The sequence below is a fragment of the Leptinotarsa decemlineata genome, unplaced genomic scaffold (genome assembly GCF_025532065.1).
Source record: "Leptinotarsa decemlineata unplaced genomic scaffold, Ldec_3_MD MMD2_tig00000251_RagTag_RagTag, whole genome shotgun sequence".
Taxonomy (NCBI): domain Eukaryota; kingdom Metazoa; phylum Arthropoda; class Insecta; order Coleoptera; family Chrysomelidae; genus Leptinotarsa; species Leptinotarsa decemlineata.
The window spans coordinates 6713224-6726504 of record NW_027412547.1 but is presented as its reverse complement, the minus strand read 5'-3'; the positions used below and the strand labels follow the sequence as shown (position 1 = coordinate 6726504).

The following is a 13281-nucleotide window of genomic DNA, read 5'->3' as shown; positions in this document are numbered from 1 at the left end:
TTACTTTACATCAACGACTTATTGGAAAAAAAAATCCAATATATCGATTTACCGATGACAGCACACTTGTCTCGTCATTCCATTTGGATTCCAGGACATCGGCTGCAGATGCACATCTTCACCGGCAGCAGGAGGTTGCATATTTGGATGAGAATCTAGGAGAAATTTCGAATTGGTGTGAAAGTAACCAGGTTCAATTCAATGCCTAGGCATCGGTGTTCTACAAAAAAAATGTCTCCGAACCGGATATAATAATGCCAGGTCAGACATTATTATACGCTTCGACAAATTTGTTGGGGTTTGAAATGGATACCAATATGTCTTGGCACAATCATGTCGCTGGAATTGCAAAGGCCGCTTCTCAAAAGCTTGGATCACTGTTCCGAACTAGAAAACTATACGCACCTCAGCTACTTTTGATGCTGTATGAAGCTCAGATCAGACCTTCTCTGGAGTAGGCACTGTTCTCATGTATGGAGCTCCGCCCCTAAGCATACTCTGAAGCTGCTGAATTCTATCCAGAAAAGAGCCATCCGCCTGATTGTAGACGCGAACATCACTTGCAACCTTGATAGTCAGGAACATGGAGATTTGTCTCTCTTCTATAGATACTTTCACGAACATATCAGAAATACGCGACGGACTGTGGCTGCTCATCATTTTGAAGTTCAACTCAGTACACTTCGAACTTCACTGTCTAAGAACTCTTTCATTTTAAGAACTGCGTTTATGTGGAATAAACTTCCTGAGAACCTTTTTCCAAATGGATTCAATCTACAGCGATTGAAATCCAATATGATCCACAACTTTCACTCAGGCACCACTCTTAGAGCTCCTTAAGGATTTTCCTGTAGTGCTTGTGTTTTGTCCTTGAAAAAGAAGCTGTTCACTAAAGGCCGAGAAGATGTGAATTTCGACGCTCGCCCTGGACGCCCCAACAACCAATGAAAATGTTGAGAATGTGAAGAAAATTGTTATGGAGAATCGTCGAATCACTATCAGAAAAGTTGCTGAGGATGTTGGTATTGTAACGAATCTGAAGCCAGCCCTGACCGATATCTCAGCCAGCAAACATATGGAATACGATCGACAAGTCGCCGCGAAAAGTCTAGGCCAGTGTCGAAACAACTAGAGAAATCTAGCACGGTCTTTACCGGTTTATAAGACCCGCTTCTCGCCCCAGAGAGGAGTCTGTATTCAGAAAGCGAATCGTGCGTTTAAATAAAGAATTCGAACAGTTAGTTATGATAGTGAAATATTGTTGAAAATAAATTTGTTTAAGACAGTTAATTCTTTAATTCGTTACAGTATATATTTTACAAAAAAAAAACGTTTAGTGAGCATTGCTCTAGCATTGTTCAATGACGTCAACGGAGATCCAGATTTGCTGGTCATAACTGGTGATGAATCATGGATATATGTTTATGACATCGAAACCAAAGTCCAATCCTCTCAATAGAAGAGCCCAGGAAAGCCAAAACGAAAAAAACACGCCAAGTTCGATCAAATATCAAGGTTTTGTTTAGTGTTTTTTTCGTAGTGCATCAGCAATTCTTGCCACATGATCGTACAGTCAATAAGGAGTATCATATCGAAGTTATGCGCCGCTAGCGAGAAGCAATACGAAGAAAAGAACCGATATTGTGGAAAAACTCTTCGAGGCTTTTGCATCACAAAAATGCACCTGCTCACTCGTCATTGCGTGTTCGTAATTTTTTGGTCAAATACAACACTGTAATCATGCTTCAGCCACAGTATTTACCAGATTTGATCTCCCGCGAGTTTTTCCTGTTCTCATGATTGAAGAGACTCGTGAAAGGACGGCGTTTTGCGACTATTGAGGCGATAAAAATTGAATGGGCCCATTTAACACATTTTTTTCATTTCATAATTTGATAGTTTATGTTTCAAATAGTACATCTGCAAAAAATCTTAATTTTCACTCTTTATCTTCCCCCTCAAATTAATTGTTGAATGTGGCGTTCACCGAAACGGGGCGTGGTCAAGCTTGACGTCACATCAGTTGACTCGGCGACAAGGGAGTGCTGGCGGATTAGCGAAATACGTGTGCTAAAACCGTAGAAAGCAAGTTGTGTGTTGTTTACTGCAGGATGTTAACTGCTTGAATATGAATAATGATAAAAAATAACGTTACAAGTATTGTTCCGTTCCTAAATGCAAGAATTCTTCGGTAACTGCACCGGACAAAATTTTGATTTCACTATTACGAAAGTTATGGCAGCGCGCTATGCGGAGGGCCGACTTTGTGTCTGCCTAGGGGACGCATTTTTTGTTGCGAAGATCATTTTAATGTAAGTATGAATGATTATGATTAATAAAAAAAATATAGTTTACTCTGAGCACTACTTTGAATTTGAATTGAATTAGGTTGAAACAGACTTAGAAAATTACATGTATATCAAAACTATGAAAGTGAGAAAAATTATATTAAAACCAAAAAAAAGGAAAAACAAATTTTGTTAAATACTTGTAACGAAGATATCGCTGAAAATCGAAACATGTCAGATGAAGCAGGTACACAGGAAAAGACCTTTGATGTTGAAATTCAAGTTAATAAACAGGTTTTTCGAAGATCAAAAGCTAAACAGACCGTAAATATTATATACCCCCGAAAAAAATCGTTTTAAAGAAATATAAAATACAGAAAGTATTGGAAAAAATTATTACTAAGTTCCCCCGAGGACAGTGAGAGTTTGAGTACATCAGACATGACTTCTGTTGATACATCATCAGATTCTACTTTGTCTGGAACATCAGTTGAAAACTGGAACAATATTGAGCGAAGATCTATTTACGTCATAGAGAAAAATCCGAAATTATGTCTTGGAATCCCAAGGTACTCTTAATTTATTATAGAACTTTTGTCTCAAAAATGCCAGTTACCCAGAATTGATATATACATTACTTTGAAGAATTGACGATAGCAGCGATTCATAATCTCCAACTACAGCTCTTGCTCAGTTGTTGATTGAGATATAAACAGGAAAATTTTGTGGAATACTTCGGAGATGATTCACTTTTATAATATATAATTTTCAATAAAAAACTGAATTAGCCTGAATGAGCCCATTGCTGAGAGGGCTGAAGGACATACCGAAAAGTCCATTTTTCAAAGGACAAAACACAAGCAATACAGAAACCGGTGCCTGTGCCTCAAAGTGGAAAAACGTTCTCAAGAAGTTTATTCCCCATAAACGCAGTTCTCCAGATGAAAGAGTCCTTGAACAGTCAAGTTCGAGGTGTACTGAGTTGAACCTCAAAACGATGAGCAGCCACAGTCTGTCGCGTATTTCTGACACGTACCGCTCTTGGTGGAATCAAATTTGTCAAGTCACTTGAACACTTTCCGTGGAAGTATCTATAAAAGAGAGACAAATCTCCAACTTTTCTTCGATGTTCCAGGCTATCAAGGTTGCACGTGATGTTCGCATCTCCAATCAGGCGGATGGCTCTTTCCTGGATGGAATCCAGCAACTTCAGGTTATGTTTGGGGGCATACATGTAAACAATACTTCAAGAAAAGTCTGATCTGAGCTTTATGAAGCATCAAAAGTTGCTGAAGTGTGTACAGTTTTCTGGTTCGGCACAGTATTTCAAGCTTTCAAGAAACAGCCTTCGCAATTCCAGCGACATGATTGTGCCAAGACATATTGGTGTCAGCTCTAACCCCCCACAAACTTATCGAGGCAGAAAGCGGAATTGTCTGACCTGACATTATTATATTCGGTTCGGAAACATTTGTCTTTTTAGAGAAAACCGATGCCTTGGTTTTTGTGGATGAATTGAACCTTGTTACCCTCACCCTAATTCGAAATCACTTCTAGATCCTCATTAAGATATGCAACCTCCTGCTGCCGGTGAAGATGTGCATCTGCAGCCGATGTCCTGGAATCCAAATGGAATGACGAGACAAGTGTGCTGTCGTCAGCAAAGCAATATATTGGATTCTTAGTTTTTTCCACCGTTTACCATCGTTGATGGTAAAAGTTTTCGAGAGATATCCATCGGCGGCCACTTGCAGGGAACGTTCTTTCAGGAAGCTGAAGAGCCATACACAAAAATGATCCGACAAGGCATAGCATCGATGTTTGGCCTGTAAACCGTCATGCTATACACGGTCAATGGCCTTAGAAATATCAAGCGCAACAGCTCTTGACTCTTCATGTTCCTCGATTGCGTAATTCCAAATATGGGTGACATACGATAGAAGTTCGCCTGTTGATCTTTGTTTCCGTAAGCCATATTGCTGATCGCTCAAGATGTTGAAGCCTTCCAAATATTTGAGGATATGTTGGTTTACGGCGTCTTCATGATTTTTGATATCACTAGTAGCAAAGCGACTGGTCTATAGTTGTTTGGAAGATTTTTCTTGACCTTTTTGGGAATAGGCTAAACGCGAGCAATCTTACAACGCGAAGGAGAAACTCCTTTCTTATAAGACAGGTTGAAAAGTCTGCAAAATACTGGTGCGAGTTCATTTGCCCACTTTTTAAGTACGATGACGGGCACTTCATCAGGGCCACACGCCTTGTTGATATTGAGCTATTTCAAAATTCGCTGTCGAAAAGTAATTTCAAGCATTGTGGATTGTAGTGTGTGAATAGAACTGCTTCAACGATTGGAAAAATCGCCGACACAAGTGTATTATATTTGAAGAGGATTACTTTAAAGGGGACAAAATAGAAATTGCTGAATAAATATATATATAAATAAGTTAACGATCATATTGATATGATCATAACATGACATGACATAACACTCGAAAATGTGGCTAAACCTAGGACACGTGTCTCTGGTTATAGGCCTCATCAGCGCGGTGCAGGCAAGTGTAAGGATGGGCAACATTTGTTTGATATATTTCCTAGAAGAATATTTCAAATTCAAAAAAGCCTCATATCTTATGCTTGGAATGCTATTTCAAAATTGAAAATTGACATATTTTGGAGATTTCTAAAAATCACGTTTATTCAGCGGATCATAAATGTATGTGAAAGTATATCGATTCAAATTTTGCTGAAATCCCCCGATGAAGTATTTGAACAATCTTTTTTGGGAAAAAAATCAAACTTGCAACCCTTTATTAAAAAAATTGAGGTTAAAATTTCAGGTCAGTTCATGATAGTATGACAGTAATAAACAAAATTTATAGCTAAAAATCAACGTCAGCTCATAGAAATCAATAATTGTCGTCTTAGAATAACTAACAAAAGTACCTATTCTCGACTTGAGCAGGCTAAATTTTTAAAATTTTTCTTAGCTCAGCATTTTGTATGCTCCGTACAGAAATAAACAGGTAACTAATCCAACACACAAACATTTGAATAGATCATTAAGTGACGGGTTGATATTCTTCCATAGTCTATAAATATTTTCAATTTCTTCAACATCGACTTGTCTTCGTTGGGAAGATATCAAGTTAGAAATGTCGTTAACTTCACTCATTTCTTGAGAATTTTCTGCCGACTCAACGTCATCTATTATCCGTTCATAATAAACATTTTTGGCATTTTCGGATGTCACATTATTATAGTCTTCAACTTCCCCAGCAAATGGAACCTCGGGAGATTCACAGTTATTCTCTGACCATGGAAAGAAGTTCAGGTTTTCATTTTGCTCTTCTAACTGTAACTGATCTATCTCATTTTCGAAGTCAATTTCATGTTGGGAAATGGGATTAACAGTGTTGTCGAATTCACAGTCATCAACATTCAATCCTTGTTCATTTGCTCTTCTTTCACTTTGAGAAGTTGTCTCGATTGGAACAACCGAAGTTCGTTCATCGTTGATTGCATCTTGTTTTGTTTCCGTTGAATAAAATACATTGTCAATCTTTTTCTTGAGTTTATTTTTCCTTTTTCTTCTCTTCCTACACTTCCTCTTCTTTCTTAAATTTTGTTTCGAAGTGTTTGTGGTATTCTCATCTATTTCACTTACTTCTATTTTTTCTGAATCCACTGGACTATCTTTATCACTGTTATCGGGCGTTTGTAAAACGCTAAAAGAATTTTTCGTATCAACGCGTTTATGGTAAATTCCATAATCTTCTGAAGAACCTAAATTTTTCAGAGATGAAGTCATAACTTGAAGATATTTTTCTGATATTGGCGAAGGTTTGTGTCACATATATAAACCCATTTAATTCACTTTTGACACTACTACTCGACAAAACATTGTGATCATAGTATGGTACGGTATGAGGTCATCATACTTGAAGAGTTTGTTGTGTTTATAAATGACTGAAACAAAGAGATCGAATTAATTCAATTGAATTCTAATAATCGGAAATGGTGTTAAACGCAGTCATTTGAAAATATACTTTTGTGATCTCATCAAAAACAAGTTCGCGTTTTTCATCTGAAGTGTCACGAATTGCAGCAACTTACCACATAAAAAACAAAGTAAGAAAGTGGAAGTGATAGAAAGAATATTAAAAACACTATAAACAGTTGTCATAGTCCAGCAAAATTAGGTATTTATCATGGCTGGGGTTTGTTATAAATGTAATGAGTCTTGTGTTTTGAAAGACAGCAAAACAGAATTATTTGGTTACCCTTGTGACCAGTGCAAAAGGATTGTTTGCAAATCCTGTGCTGGGATATCATCTTCTGAGGTTCGGGCAGTTATAATCACAACCAGAATAATATTGTTCCACTGTCCTTTATGTAGAATTAATGATATATCACAGATTAATCAGAAACTCAGTAATATTGAACAAGAAATCCAGGACCGTACAACACATCTCAATGGGAAGTTAGTCACATTGGAACAGAGGATTCTTAGAATTGTACAATTCATATAGTAGAATAAGCTAATGGAACAGAGATTATTGAAAATTGAACAAATTCTAGATTTGAACAAATCACATCAGCAAAGACTTTTAACATTAGAATAGCTCGTAGAGAGCCCTAGGGCCAGTTCTTCAAATAAAAAAAATGGTGAAATCGGGACAAACTTAGCGGATTGTGAAACCTTCATACTTGAGATAGAAGAATTAAAGAGAAGAGAAGATCCACAAACATAATGGTTTACAATCTACCAGAAAACGAAAATCCTAATGTTGATAAAAGGAAACTAGGGAATAATACCAGAAGATTATATAAAAAAAGTTTTTCGCATTGGGAAGAAATCAGGTAATAATGTGCAACGTCCATTAAAATTGATTTTAGGTGACTCACATTTTGTTTTAACTCTACTGAAAAATTAAGATAAAATCACCAGTCCTGACTGTCCCCGGCTAAAGATATCATCTGATTTAACGTTCCAACAAAGAAAGCACTTGAAATTATTGAGGGAACAATTGAATACGAGAATTTCATCTTGGAAATCTTATTTGACAATAAAGTATGTAAATGGTATAGCTAGGATAATTTCTGAGCAAAAAAACGCCTGAAACCGGGTAGTCAACAGTCAGCATTTGATTTCTTGATTTATTTCCAAAATGTAGGTGGTATGAGAACTACATTATTTGAGTTTCAGCAGTCTGTCTGTCACGAATGAAACCATTCAAGGTTTTTTTAGACCCCTCCATGAAGACACTAAAAAAAGTTTAGATGATGAAAGAAAACTATGTTCTAAGAGTTCCTATGATCCAAAAAGATCATTTGAAGAACATAACAATTTTAATTATTTCTCTAATTGTAACTCTATTACTTTAGTCTTACTCAACATTCGTGCCTACGGAACAAATCAGATAAAATTTTTATATTTTTAAGTGACTTGAATTTTCCTACAATAGTCTTACTTTCGGAACATTGGTGTAATAAGCTAATAAACTAATAAACATTCCAGACTACACTATAATATCTAGATACTCCAGAAACTGTTATAATCATGGAAGAACTGTAATATTGATTAGGAATTCGGCTCTTGGTGACTTGACTTTCGTTCAAGTTGATAAGTTCCAAGACTTGTCCGAAGACAAATCGTTTGTTTTCCGTTTGCTACAGCAAAAAAAAATATTCTGTACATTTTATGTATTTACCGTTCACCTTCTGCTGATGGAGATATATTTATTAATAACCTAAGCTATTTATTATCTGAATTATCTGTCAACTCATATTTATTATTGACTGGTGATTTTAACATAAATTATCTGAAAGTTACTTTTTTGCATGATCTACACGTCCATGTATAGAGTTACTTCCTTCCTTTCTTTGGAAGACTTCCTCATCCTTCTTTTTTTTGTATCAAGATGGAGTAGTAGAAAGCCAAAAACTTTCTTTCCTTGTAGTACGATATAATGTATATTTATATTTTTTGATATGACATGATGAATGTAATTAGAATTCGATGAATAAACTTTTTAACTGAATAAAATTGCAGCAACCACTTTTTTTATGAAATTGTACATGATTGAAAAAAAATCGAATTCGAGTTTTTACGATTTTTTACATTTTCTGAGAACATTTACAATAGTAATGTATATTTTTTACATTATCAGAAAGTAGAGATTTCAAAGAACAAAAAGCACAACGACTTTTTAAAAAAAGGTGATATTTTGATGTGAGATTTTTCGATTGAAAATTAGGGTGCTTTATTGATATTAAGTCAAAAATAAGGTGAAAAAATTAATATTTCAAATCAAAAAAATTACAGAGTATTTGGGACATAAAAAGTAGGTTTTCACCGAGTTTCTCAAAAAAAAATTTTTTCACAAAGATAGAAATAAAAAACCAAACACTTGGTTATTTGAATTTTTCACATACATTTTGAGGTTATGTGAAGTTGTAAATATGAAAGTTGTAGATCTATTAAGTACCTCCAACTTTGTTATTTAACTTTGTTCCATAGGACTTGTAGTTTTTCCGAAAATCAAGATAATCCAACCATTTTTCACCCTTAAAAACTCACCTCCTACTACTTCCCGAAATCAGATCGACCCTAATTTATTCTTCCTAATTATCGACTCTGGTCTATTGGTATTGACCTAGCGGGTAACTGAAATGTTAAGCTGATATCAGAGTCCAAAATCTGTTATCTATGAAAATTCCCATATATGTCCAAAGTTAACACTGTTACTGTATGAATAATGAAATTGTTATACATATAAGTGAGTTCTGAACGTCTCAGTTCACATATGATTTGTATGAATTTGATGTTCTGTTTAGGCAGTTGATATGATGAATAATTTGGATCATATGTTCTGAATGTTATGTTAGCAGATGCTTGGGTTATTTCCTTTTTTTATAGTAAATTTAAACTCCCCTAAAATGAGATGAACCAATAAGAACAAATAAGGATTCCAAATGACTGAATATAATATATGAACGGAATTCAGTACTTTTTTTAATATGAATATGTATGCTACGTTTGTTTGAAGGCGGTTGACAATGTTTCGTGGTGTATTTCAGTCCGAATTGATGAAATATAAATATGCTACTTATGTATAACGTGTTAAGAACCATTCAATTTCGAGAGACATTAATTAAACTGTATAATAATTTCCGTCAATATTTTACCCATTTGAGAACCCGTTTTTTGATTTCAGGGGACTGAAAACCAAATTGAAAACTCATAAATTTGAAGAATGAGATCGACCATACTTTCAAGGCAAAAAGTTTCCTGGTTTTTTATTGAATACTAATAAACATCTGGTAGCTACCGTCAGTCCTGTAAAGTGAGGTGAGATTCTGGACATAGAATAATCATACCTGATTATGATTATTCTATGAGCTCCACTTTTTTGGAGCTCAATACAGCAACTATTATTGAATGCATTGATAGAAGTATCTGTTGCTACGTAGTAGGAGATATTCATGAAAAATGAAAAAAACTTCCTGTTTTTTATCAGTAGGGTTTGTAACTAATGTTACTGCAATTTCGTTCTATAAGAACATTTTCAAATGCATACGTTTGAAAATATCTTTATAGTACAGTAACGTTACAAACATAAGTGGTAAAAAGAATATAGAAAGTTCATTTCTCATTTTTCATGATTATTATTGAAACTAATTTTATATCCTCAGATTCAATTCAGTTCTTCAGTAAAAACTTCAGTACAAACGTGTTTCCCGTGAATCGGCGCAATATTTTCAGATACTACGACATTATATTTTTCAAAAATCAAAAACCTTACTGTCATATCCATCCATGTTTCATTATTTTCATGAAGAACAAGTTTATATGACCCATTCACCAATATTTTATAAGATCTTATATACAATAATAATTAATACTTACATCGAGTGAATCCGAAGGAAAATAAAACAGAAATAAATCTATAAAAACCAAAACTAGTATAAACTGTGAAGTGATAGAACTAGAGCTAGTAAATCGAGTATTCCCCACTCACCATTGGCGTGCGACAGATAACATTTGATGTTTCACAAATTATCAAAATTTAAATATTGTGTGTAGCTGATATACATAATTTTTCACAAAGTTTTCGCTTACTTGTTCATAAATTTCCCATTTTCCATATACTATAATAGTACATGAAGTAAATAATAATCAGTAATTTGAAACATTACAAAGTACATTTTTCACATTACAACAAAATGAAGGAATGAAAACATCCAGTAAAACTAACTGAAAATTTATTTCGATGAAAACTCTCGTACGATCCCAGACGCTCCACGGAACCACAGCACCCTCATCCCCTTAGAGGGACGTTATTTATATCGGATCGTAAAACGTTTGTTGTAGAACAGCAAACAAGGAACTCGCGTTTGCTGGAGCTTCAGCATGTATTCTTCCTGTACGATCTTGACCGAAAATCGTCATACCTTAGCACAAACTACTTACTCTATAGACGTTCCACGCAAATGATCAAGGTCACAGTCGTTTTTGTAGTTCGTTGTGCACACCTGTGGGATGGTACTGTATCAATTTTCTTCTCCTGAAAATGCTATCTGTTGTGTATTACATATATTTATATATTTGGGACACCCGTGATATCATTAGTGTAAAATATTATCCAGTTGTCAAATAGATGTCAATTAAAAAGATCACAAAGAGAAGTCACATATTCATTATAAAGTGGTATTAATTCATACATCAAATCAAATACTACTCATTCACAACAGTTTTGGCGACGAGGTGAATTAAAAAGATTATAAAAATCAAAATAATCGAAAATAAAAACATTCAAAATGGACACCCAACAGTTCAAAGAATTTATGAAATTTCGAACTGCAATGATATCTACTCTCTTTTCTCAATTACAAAGTTCACAGAGTCAGACAAACCGTGAATCATCAAGCAAGGGAGCACTTTTAGCTAACTTCGAAAATGTTGACAGCAAGAAAGAATCGTTTTCAAATTACAAAAGCAGGTTCCAGAATTATCTTCAAATGAAGCAGATCAATACAAATAGACCTTATTGTGCTCAATTGCTACTGAATTATATTGGAGCTCAAAATTTCAACATTATTACAGCTTTGGCTGATCCTAAAACTCCTGATCAGTTGACATATGATGAATTGATAAAGTTATTGGAAGCACATCATGCACCAAAGAAGAACGTTTTAGTTGCTCAACATCACTTTTTGTCAATCTATTAAAATGAACAACAATCAATTCCAGAATTTGTAAGTACACTTAAGAGTAATATAAGTGACTGTGTAATTCACATGCGAGTCCAAGAAATCAGTTTCAGAAATCTTCCTGGCAGCTCAATTCATTCGTGGCTTATACGATAATAGCATTCGTGAACAATTACTTCAGTGTGTGAACTTTCAAAGACATTTTTACGAGAGCAATTGCGCTCGAATATTCGAAAATTGATGCTCGCAAAATTGCCAAGAAAACATTTTCAACGTCATCTTCAACAGTTGATATCAATAAAGTCAACTGTTCACACCAACATGTTCATAAAATGCACAGAAATCATTCACGTTCATATGTCCCTTCAAGAAATAGAAAATCGAGGTACAATAGGCCACTCAGTCGCAAATATAAGCTCGAATCACTAGGACTGGAGAATATTTGTCTTAGGTGTGGGAAATCCAATCATATCACAAAAGATTGTCACACTGAACAAACTTCACTCAAATGTACCTTATGCAACAGGACTGGTCACGTTTCTAAGGTCTGCATTACTTCATTAGTTGCAAAAAAGACAAAATCTGAATTGACTCATCAAATTCAAAGCGACAATCCATATGAAATCGCACGACAATATGGTGTACAACATATTCTTGATATTCATCAAAATCATAATAGTTCTGACACTGTTATGAATCGTTATTACGCCCACGTCAAGATAGAAGGAAAACCAATCAAATTCGAAGTAGATTCGGGATCAGCTTATACGTTTCTTCAACGTCAACAATTACAAGATTTGAATCTGAATTTTCCTCTTGAACCAGCAAACATCGGATTCCGCTCATATACTCAAGATGTTTTCATACCCGATGGGAAGATTGTAGTTGACGTTTCTTATAGTAACATCAACATAAAAGAAGATGTTTATATTGTGCCAGATAATTACGCTGCTATTCTTGGTAGAGTTTGGATCCGACGCCTCAAGATAGATCTGAATCAACTAAGTCAACAGACTACTTCAGTACCCTGTGAAAGATTCAACCTGTGGAGTGTAGAGGAACTGAGCGCCAAATATCCAAATGTTTTCAAAGAGAAAATTGGATGTGTTCCAGCACATTGGTTGAAAAAGAGTTGGATGCTTTGAAACCCGTTCATCATGAAAAATCAGCACCATCAAATAAAAATGCCCGACAATTCAGCGTGGGAGAAAGAGTTCAAACAAGGTATTACACAAATAATAAACAGTTATGGAAGACAGGAGAAATTATCAAGAAATTTGGGCTTCTTCACTATCAAGTGAAACTCGATGATGGATATATTATATTTTGAAGAGACATATTGATCAGATAAGATCGACCAACTTGTCCAAAAGTAAATCCTTTTTTTTCGCACCTGAAGTAGAAGTTACTTATGAAGATCAATCAAAACAGCCTAATATAACTGATTTGGTGACAATTCCAGTACAAGAGGAACAAGCCAATCAACCGGATAATATTCAAAATGATGTGTTTGAACCAGATCAAATTGAAGTACCTGATGATCAAATACCTCATCCACCAACCAACATAACAGAGTTGAGAAGATCAGGCCGCCCTGTTAAACTTCCATCGCGCTTCAACGCGAAAAAAAATAATTCAATAAGCGTGGGAGACTGTTGTGTATTACATATATTTATATATTTGGGACACCCGTGATATCATTAGTGTAAATTATTATCCAGTTGTCAAATAGATGTCAATTAAAGAGATCACAAAGAGAAGTCACATATTCACATAT

The 13281-nt window shown here is 35.0% G+C and overlaps 1 long non-coding RNA gene across 1 annotated transcript; it reads right to left on the bottom strand.

The window, feature by feature from the left end:
* Window positions 1-5084: 5084 nt before the first annotated feature.
* LOC111509374 (uncharacterized) lies at window positions 5085-10312 on the bottom strand. Its single transcript, XR_012465087.1, has 2 exons — window positions 10201-10312; window positions 5085-6257 (listed from the first exon to the last, which is right to left on the bottom strand). It is a non-coding gene; the product is annotated as an uncharacterized lncRNA (long non-coding RNA).
* Between the last annotated feature and the right edge of the window lie 2969 nt (window positions 10313-13281).